Source organism: Elephas maximus, chromosome 20 (assembly GCF_024166365.1).
Source record: "Elephas maximus indicus isolate mEleMax1 chromosome 20, mEleMax1 primary haplotype, whole genome shotgun sequence".
Classification (NCBI taxonomy): Eukaryota; Metazoa; Chordata; class Mammalia; order Proboscidea; family Elephantidae; genus Elephas; species Elephas maximus.
In genome coordinates this window covers 79,492,231-79,503,331 of record NC_064838.1, presented here as the reverse complement: position 1 = coordinate 79,503,331, position 11,101 = coordinate 79,492,231, and positions in this window count along the sequence as shown.

Below are 11,101 nucleotides of genomic sequence, written 5' to 3'. Positions count from 1 at the left end.
AGTGTAGCTTGGACTTCCTTTAGTACCCCTGGTTCCTGATCATACACTATCTCTTGAAATGGTTGAATGCTGACCAATTCTTTTTGATATAATGACTCCGTGTGTTTCTTCCATCTTCTTTCAATGCTTCCTGCGTCGTTTAATATTTTCCCCATAGAATCCTACACTATTGCAACTCGAGGCTTGAATTTTTCTTCAGTTCTTGCAACTTGAGAAACGCCAAGTGTGTTTTTTCCTTCTGGTTTTCTATTTTCGGCTCTTTGCACATGTTATTATAATACTTTGTCTTCTCGAGCTGTCCTTTGAGATCTTCTGTTCAGTTCTTTTACTTCATCATTTCTTCCTTTTGCTTTAGCTGCTTGATGTTCAAGAGCAAGGTTCAGAGTCTCTTCTGACATCCATTTTAGTGTTTTCTTTCTCTTCTGCCTTTTTAATTGCCTCTTGCTTTTTTCATGTATGATGTCTTTGGTGTCATTCCACAGCTTATCTGGTCTTTGATCATTAGTGTTCAAAACATCAAATCTATTCTTGAGATGGTTTCTAAATTCAGGTGGGATATACTCAAGATCATACTTTGGCTCTTGTGGACTTGTTCTAATTTTCTTCAGTTTCAACTTGAACTGTCATATAAGCAATTGAAGGTCTGTTCCACAGTCTGCCCTTGACCTTGTTTTGACTAACGTTGTGGAGCTTTTCCATCGTCTTTTTCTACAGATGTAGTCAATCTGATTCCTGTGTGTCCTATCTGACAAGGTCCTCCTATATAGTCACCATTTATGTTGGTGAAAAATGTATTTGCAATGAAGAAGCAGTTGTTCTTGCAAAATTCTACCATGCAATCTCCAGCATCGTTTCTATCACTAAGGCCATATTTTTACAACTGTGAGTCCCTCTTCTTTGTTTCCAGCTTTTGCATTCCAATCAGCAGTAATTATCAATGCATCCTGATTGTATGTTTGATCAATTTCAGACAGCAGAAGTTGTTAAAAATCTTCAGTTTCTTCATCTTTGGCCTTAGTGTTTGGTGCATAAATTTGAAGGGTTTTATTAACTGGTCTTTGTAGGTGTGTGGGTATTATCTTACTGTGTGTGGATACCTATCCTATTGTACTTCAGGATAGATCTTGAAATGTTCTTTTGGAGGATGAATGCAGTGCCATTCCTCTTGAAATTTTCATTCCCAATGTAGTAGACCATATGATTGTGCAATTCGAAGTGGCCAGTAGCAGTTGCATTTCAGCTCACTAATGCCTAGGATATTGTTGTTTATGCATTCCATTTCATTTGTAATGATTTCTGATTTTCATAGATTCATACTTCACACGTTCTGCATTCCAGTTATTAATGGATGTTTGCAGCTGTTTCTTCTCATTTTCAGCCATGCCACATCACCACATCTTTTCACCATATCTATTCAACCTGTAGTCTGAGCAAAAAGAATATTTCAAGATCTATCCTGAAACAGAATGCTGTCAGTGATGGGATAATATCCATATGCCTGCAAGGAAGACCAGTTAATATGACTATTATTCAAATTTATGCACCAACCACTAGGGCTGAAGATGAAGAAATAGAAGATTTTTATCAGCTGCTGCAGTCTGAAATTGATCAAACATGTAATCAAGATGCATTGATAATTACTAGTGATTGGAATGCAAAAGTTGGAAACAAAGAAGAAGGATCAGTCATTGGAAAAGACGGCCTTGGTGATAGAAACAATGCTGGAGATTGAATGATAGAATTTTGCAAGACCAATGACTTCTTCATTGGAAATACCTTCTTTTACCAACATAAACGGCGACTATACACATGGATCTCACTAGACAGAACACACAGAAATCAAATTGACTACATCTGTGGAAAGAGACGATGGAGAAGCTCAATATCATCAGTCAGAACAAGGCCAGGAGCCCGCGGTGAAACAGACTTGCAATTGCTCATGTGCAAGTTGAAGCTGAAACTGAAAAAAATCAGAGCAAGTCCACAAGAGCCAGAATATGACATATATACATACATATGTATAAATATACAGTAAATGTGTATCTTGATATTGGGGCCTTCAAAGTGTCACCTTTCTCATCATCTTAAAGAGTTCTTTTGCAGCAGATTTGCCCATTGCACTATATCATTTGATTTACTGACTGCTGCTTCTATGTGTGTTGATTGTGGGCCCAGGTAAAATGAAATCCTTGACAACTTCAGTCTTTTCTGCTTATCATGATGGTGCTTATTGGTCCAGTTGTGAGGATTTTGATTTCTTTATGTTGATGTGCAATCCACACTGAAAGATGTAATCTTTGATGTTCATCAGTAAGTGCTTCAAGTCCTCTTCACTTTCAGGAAGCAAGGTAGTGTCATCTGCATAATGTAGGTTGTTTATGAGTCTTTCTCCAATCTCAATGCCCCATTCTTCTCCATATAGTCCAGCTTTCAGATTATTTGCTCAGTATACAGATTGAATAAGTATGGTGAAATAATACAACCCTGACATATAACTTTTCTGACTTTAAATCCTTCAATATCCCATTGTTCTCTTTGAACCACAGCAGCATTGTGGTATCTAAACTGTTTTCTCATGAGCACCACTAAGTAATCCGGAATTCCCATTTTTCACAGTACATACAGCCTAACCCAGTGCCATCGAGTCAATTCCAACTCATAGCAACACCATAGGACAGAGTAGAACTGCCCCATAGAGTTTCCAAGCAGCACCTGGCAGATTCGAACTGCCAACCCTTTGGTTAGCAGCCATAGCACTTAGCCACTATGCCACCAGGGTTTCCATCACAGTACATATACATGTATATATGCATATATACATATAAACATATATATACACACATGTATATATATATGTGTGTGTGTGTATATATATATATATATATATACCAAAACCAAACCCATAGCCAATGAGTCTGTTCCAACTCATAGAGACCATGTAGAACAAAGTAGAATTGCCCCATAGGGTTTCCAAGGCTGTAAACCTTTACAGATTGCCACATCATTCTCCTGCAGAGTGGCTGGTGGGTTTGAACTGTTGACCATTTTTTGTTATCTGCAGAGTCCTTTAACCACTGTACTACCAGGGCAAATAGATAGATAGATACATAGATAGACAGATACACATATGTACACAAACATACATATATAATAAATATATATAATTACCATTTTTAATAAATAATACAAAGTATATATATACTAGTTGACCCTCTGTATCTGTGAATTCTGCATCCATGGATTCAACCATCTGAGATTAAATGCACTCAGAAGAGAGAGAGAGAAAAAAAAAGAAAGTTCCAGAAAGCAAAATTTGAACTTGCCACACTCAGAGCACCATGCTAAATTCATGCAAATGAATTTATATGTAGGCATTCCCTGACATAAAAAAAAAAAAAATAGCCTCTCAGAATTTCAGATTCTCAGTCTCTCTCTTCAGTACGCATTGTTTGAGCATTGTTTGCCCCTTGTCTTGGCATTAATCCCTAAACAATACAGTACTGTATACCAACTATTTACATTGAAGTTACATTGTATTAGGTATTATAGGTAATCTAGAGATGGCTTAAAGTATATTGGAGGATATGTATATGTTGTATGAAAAACTACGCCATGTTTAAAATGGATTTGAGCATCCTCAGATTTTGGTATTAGCAAGGGTCCTGAAAAAAATCTACCTCTGATACCAAGGGACGAATGCAGTTCAAATCTGCCAGGTGCTCCTTGGAAACTGTATGGAGCAGTTCTACTCTGTCCCATAGGGTCCCTATGAGTCAGAATCAACTCGACAGCACTGAGTTTGGTTTATATATATATATATATACACACACATACATATATATATATATATAGAATATCAAATACCATCACAGAATGCAGTAGACATCTACTTAATATGTTTCCATCTCATCTGATTCTTGTTTCCAGTCTAGGTTTACAACCTTAAGTGATTTAAAGAGTTGAAAGATTCATTAGCACACCCACCAACCTCAATGCTGTTTTTCTGTGGTATTTGCATTTCTAATTATTCCTTAATTGTTTTCTAGTAAAACAAATAAACCAACCAACAAACAAAAGACAATAAACCAAACCCCTTGTCTTTGAATCGATTCCTGCTTATAGTAACCCTATAGGCAATAGTAGAACTGTCTCAAGTAGTGGCTGGTAGATTCTACCAGCCAAAGTGTTCTCTACAGAAAATGTAAAGCAATTTTATGGATTCCCACAGTACTTTGGATAATTCAAATTTCTTACCAGTGGTCGAAAACTGCTATATAACTTAGCTGCTAACTTTATTTCTATGTTCATCTGCTAACACATTTTTTTCCCCCAGACAATTTTTTCTTTAGGACTCTAAGAATGTAAAACTTAACACTCGTCCTTTGCTTTTGCATCTGCTTAAAATGTTCTTTAGTTACTCCTTCTAACTATTTAGGACTCAGTTCAAATGTTACTTCTTCAGAGAGGCTTTTCCAGGTTTATCATAAAGACTACATTATTATTGTTATTGTGCCAGGACTACACTGAATCCATGCAAATGAAATGATGTGTAGGCATACCCAGCTAGCTGTAGCCTTCCACCACGTCACAGATCCTCAGTCTCTCTCTTCAGCACTTGTTGTTTGAGCATCGTTCACCTTGTGTCTTGTCACTATTCCCTAAACAATACTGTATAACAAATACTTACATAGCATTTGCATTGTATTAGGCATTATAAGTAATCTAGAAATGATTTAAAGTATATGGAAGTTTCTGCATAGGTTATATGCAAATATTGTGTCATTTTATATAATGGGCTTGAGCATCCATGGATTTTGGTATTTGTGGGGGCCCTGTAACCAACCCCCATGGATACCTAAGGAACACTTCATAGTTTTAATTAATGCATATTTCAAACCTAGTTTTTAAAATGGGTGTCACAACTGTATGGACACTTATGGAAATGAATAAGTTTTATGCTAAGTGATATAACGGATTATACATTACAACTCACTAAAATAAATCAGCCTGAGCAAAAATTCTTATTGAGGGAGGACATTGCACTATGAAATTATCGAATTACTAATATAATGATTTTTTTTTTTAACATATATACTACTTATATAATTTGAGCAGAAAGTTCTGACAACATTACAAGAGATTTTTAACTTGGAAATGATTGTTTAGAAAGACAAAGAGTCTTAGTAATCTAGTGCTGCTATAACAGAAATACCCCAAGTATGTAGCTTAACAAAGAGAAATTTGTTCTCTCACAGTCAAGGAGGCTAGAACTCCAAATTCAGAGATCAGCTCCAGGAGAAGCTTTCTCTTTCTGCTGTCCCTGGGGTAAAGTCCTTGTCATCAATTTTCCCCTGGTCTAGAAGCTTCTCAGTGCAGGGACCCCAGGTCCAAAGAACATGTTCCCCTCCTCATTCTTCAATCTTGGTGGTAGGAAGTCCCCTGTCTCTATGCTAGCTTCTCTTATTTCAAAAGAGATTGACGCAGGGTATAACCTAATGTTGTAGATTGAGCCCTGCCGCATTAACATTACTGCCTCTAATCCTGCCTCGTTAACATCATAGAGGTAGGATTTACAACACAGGAAAATCACCAAAACAAACAAATTGCCTTCTAGAAGTTTCCGACTCATAAAACAAAGTGGTGAACTATCACGCAACACTGAGAATCATAGCCCACCTAAGTTGACACACATTTTTTGGGTGACACAACTCAATCCATAACACAAGGTATGTTAAAAGTATACATTTGTTGAAATTTAATTAAAAATACATAAGAAAGCAATTCTTATACATTTAACTCATTCTTTAATGAAGTGAATTACATAGCAATTTTCTCAGTGCCATTATGACATCCTTGTTCCTTAGACTATATATCATGGGATTAAACATAGGAGTCAGGATAGGGTAGAAAAGAGAAAGCATTTTGTCAGTTCCCTCTGAGTGTCTAGTGTTAGGTCTTAAGTAGGCAATAATACCTGATCCAAAGAATAACACCACAACCATAAGATGAGACGAGCAGGTAGAGAAGGCTTTGGCTTGACTTGTGGCTGATGGCAACTTCAGGATGATGGAGATGATTTTACTGTAGGAGCCCAGTATCCACAGAAATGGAACCATGACAAATAACACAGCAACTAGGTACAACAACATCTCATTTACAAAGGAGTCCCCACAAGCCAGCTTGAGTATTGGGGGAATGTCACAGAAGAAGTGGTTCATTAGTTTAGATCCACAAAATGGAAGAGAGAAAGTCTGATATGTATACCCGATAGTGAGAGGGATTCCAATGTCCAGGAGCCAGTCACCAACTGGATACAGACCCTGTGGTTCATGACTACAGGATAGTCCAGAGGGTTACAAATGGCCACATAGCGGTCATAGGCCATCACTGCCAGAAGCAAACATTCTATGCCTCCGAACAGAAGGAAAAAGCTCATCTGTGTAGCACAGGCAACTAAGGAAATTCTTCTTCTCTGAGTCCCAATATTAATTAGCATTCTAGGGAGAGTAGTTGATACATAGCACATTTCCAAGAAGGAAAAGTTTGCCAGGAAAAAATACATAGGGCTCTGGAGAGCAGAATCCATTTTTGTTATTAGAAATATGGTGCCATTGCTCATCAGGATGATGATATAAATGATTAAAAACAATCCAAAAAGAAGCCACTGGATATGTGGCATGTCAGCAAAGCCCAAGAGAACAAATTCAATGATTTCAGTTAGATTATCTTGTGGTGGTTTTTCTTGATGATTCATCTGTAGAAAAGGTAAATTTACGTGGGCATTTCCTTTGCCTACCTGTATCCCTTTGCCTCTTCTCTAAGGTATGATGAGGTGTCTGGGTTGGATTTTATGATCACTGCAATGGTTTGCACTTTAAGAATGATACTATTTATGTATGTACCACGTCCTCCTATTAAAAAGTCCCCTCACATTTATTTTAAGATCATTTCCTTATACTTTGGAAGCACAGCCCAGGATAGATCAAGCTATACCTGACTCAGCACAGGCACTGGAGCAATTGGTAACTGCTGAAGATGGGCCCTCAGCTTTGCCATCTCACCTCACTTTAATTAATTACACATCTTGACAATCCTATTGTACTTCCCTATGCATTTCCTCAGTCAAGCTTCTTAAACACTATGTCATAAGCCGACTTCTAACATATATTTTCAACTGCCTGTTTCGACATTCTCTTCTCCCATCCCTGATGATTTTAAGCATATACCCATACCATTGCCATTGAGTCAATTCAGCCTCACAGCTACTCTATAGGGACAAGTAGAATTACCACATACAGTTTCCAAGGAGCCACTGGTAGTCTTGAACTCTCAATCTTTTGGTTAGCAGCCGGACACTTAACTACTGTGCCACCAAGTCACCTTTACGTATATAAGTTCTTATAATACAGTTCACATTAGGTAGTTTAGAAAGAAAAGTGTGAGAGTATTTCATTTTGCATAGGGGAATAAAACAATTATCTTCCAGTAGGATGTTAAGTGGGCAAGATAAGAGGATTTTATTCAGGGAAATTGTCTGGGAACATTGATTCAGATACTAATAATAAAAGCAGTCTCCCTGGAAAAGCAGGGGTAGTAGGAGGATATTCGTTACCTGTGTTATATGTGGGGCAGTAGGAGGAATGATATTGGCTGTCGTTATACCCATTGTGGTCTGTGAACCCGAGACTATGTTTGTTGCTTCTCAAAAAACAATTTAGATAACTGTTTCTAAACTCACTTTTCTTTACATATAAAGATACTGAGACTCACTAAGTGTGGATAATTTGACCAATTGCATGTAGATTTTGTGACTCCAAATTCGCATCTTTTTTTTTTTAAATGGTTGAGTTTGACCCCTTTCTCAATGATTTATTATCTTTGTGATATCAAGCTATTATTTAAAGTTTCTGTTACCTCTTTGTGAGAATTAAATGAGATAATATTGGTAAAATGTATCACCTACTTACCAATTTTAAGCTGATTACTTTTTAGTTATAGGTCTATAATTCTGATTATGATAATGTTATTTAACCTGTAGCCCTGGGATTTAACAGATTGCCTAGTTAAGTACTTGATAGCGATTTTGAGTTGCATTGCTGGAAATTGTTTTCCCACCATTGTCTTTAGTCAGGGTCAGGACAAGGACTAATTAGTGACGCTCCTAAGGTGCAAAATTTAAGGAGGCTTAGGCTCTCTTGCACTTGCACAATCCTGAAAGTAAGTGCCTACTTAAATTTTGCAAGAGGCAAGGTGCCTCTTGTCTCACCCTGATTTATATCTCTCCACCCAAATGGGTTTGCATCTTGTCAACCAAGTAGAGAAGAAGCGTGGTGCCATGGTTAAAAAAAAAATAAAAAAAATCATTGCTGAGGAGCCAGTTCCAACTCATAGCTACACTATAGGTCAGAGTAGAACTGCCCCATAGGGTTTTTAAGGCTGTAAATCTTTAGGGAAGACTACTGCCATATCTTTATTCCACTGAGTAGGTGGAGAGTTTGAACTGTTGGCCTTCTTATTACAGCCAAGTGCTTAAACACTGTGCCACCACTACTCTGTGCCATGGTTATAGATCAGTATTTCCCAGATGGACTGAAATTGAATTGTAGCTCCAACATCTAGCTGTGTGATGACATCTTGTATGTTTATTAATCTTTCCACGTCACATTTTCTCTGCTGTAAAATGACTAGCAACTATAACAACATTAAGTGTTGTTAAGTAAAAGAAATCATTTAATATAAATAAAAAATCTTGAAGAAGTTCTGGCATTTATAAAGCCTTTTACTATTGTTATCTATTGTTGCTATTGTTATCAATAGTTACTTATTATTATCATCCATTTATTCTAATTATTATTAAAACTAATGTTTTACTAGGACAGTGTAGAAAAGAGAAAGCATTTTGTCAGTTCCCTCTGAGTGTCTAGTGTTGGGTATTAAGTAGCAATAACACCTGATCCAAAGAATAATACCACAACCATAAGATGAGATGAACAGGCAGAGAAGGCTTTGGCTTGACATGAGGCCTAGGGCAACTTCAGGATGATGGAGGTGATTTTACTGTCGCTATACAACATGTACAATACTCTCTAAAATATTTTCCTTTTCTATCACAGGATTATTAAGGGAATGAAGTGAGATCTTAAAAGGAATTATCAAAATGTTACAAACTCCAGAACTTTCAACTCAAATGATGCAATTTCTCTATGAATTTTCTGCCAAAATTTGGATTTATATCATTATCTCTGCTTTTTGGACATGTAACACCTATAGTACCCATCAGTGCTCAGCATTTAGAATTGCAATTAGGGTAATAGCCTTTGCATGCATTTTCTTTTACTGGTACTAAATGATCTGAGTGGTAAAGGCTGTGACTATTCTAGTACTTAAAATCAACACAAATCCCAGAAAATGGGTGTACACCTAATGTGGTACTCAGGATTTGATTCTGAACTAAGATAAAGGAATAAAACCCAGTGCCGTTGAGTTAATTCCGACTCATAGTGATGCTATAGGACAGAGTAGAACTTCCCCCTAGGGTTTCCAAGAAGCACCTGGCAGATTCTGTCTGCCAACCCTTTGGTTAGCAGCCGTAGCACTTAACCACTACACCATCAGGGTTTCCATTATTAAAATGAAAGCATCACCCTTAAGAGGGAGAGAAGAATTAAGATCAAAAGAGGACAAAAGAAACAAATTTTATGTATTTTGAATGATAGCATTTAATAAAAAGTAATTCTTGTTAATTAAATAAAATGACTGAGTGCTAAAAGAAACAACATTTTTAATTGTACGAACTCAACTTTTTGGTGATGAAATTATCCATTTGTAACATTATATAAGATTTGTCTGTGTTTTCCTCAAGAGAACAGGGTAGAAAGAGCAGAGATTTACCCTGTATGTTCTCCCAAAACTATCTATATTACTGTTCTTGCTTGAAAATGTTTAAGTTGTTATTATTTAAAGGGAAATAAAACTTGATGCTATCATGTTTTTACTTGAAATCTGAGCATCCATTCCCTAGAAAAAAATCCAAATGATTAAGGAATACGTAACAAAACTGAAGGAATCCCGGTTGTGCAGTGCTTAAGTGCTCAGCTGCTAATCAAAAGGTCGTTGGTTCAAATTCACTAGCCACTCTGTGTGAGGCAGATTTGACAGTCTACTTTTGTAAAGATTTACAGCCTTGGGAACCCTGTGAGGCAGTTCTACTCTATCCTGTAGGGTGGTTATGAGTCAGAATCCACTTGAAGGCAATGAGTTTGGCTTTGGTTAACAAGATTCTGATTCAGTTAAGTATTAGTCATTGTCAATGCCCCCAATCTACCTAAACCTCAGCTGTGTTTATATTTTTGACATAAATTAGAAATGTAAACCTTAAAATTAACTTGAAAAACAATATGAACTTAAAACTTTATATTTTTTATGAATTCTTTAACATAAAAATATTATTTTCTTTAAAATAATTGTTTCTTGGATTCCTCAATGGTTGTAGATTTATTTCATGGATTGTTTTATTTTAAATGTCTTATTAAAATATCAGAACTAAAATGCATAAATATAATGCTTATTTGCTATGAAGTCTTTGCTAGAAATTAAGTTTTCCTATAATATTATTTAGTATTCTTACAAAAACATAGCAATTTTTCAAATTGTCAGAGTTTCAAAGTTATTAATATCACTACTTAAAATCATTGTTTAAGGTAAATTATATGTAATAGAGTCAGAAATATAAACGAGCTGCTTTAATAAAACAGTACATTTGCTACTGCATGTTAAATATTAATTTTAATAATATCATGAACTAAGTTGAATATTAATAAAATATTTCATATTTACCTTTCTTATTTTGGATAATAAGAGACCTGAAGGTGCTGTGGTTAAAGTGCTCGTCTGCTACCCAAAAGGTCTGCAGTTAGAGCCCACCATCTGCTCCATATGAGAAAGTTGTGGCCGTCAGCTTCCTTAAAGATTTATAGCCTCGGAAACATAATAGGGCAGTTTTACTCTGTCCTGAAGGGTCCCTTTGGATAGTAATCTACTTGAGCGCAGTGAATTTGTGTTTTGGTTTATGATAACCTTGTTTCTTCCTCACTGAAGAGAG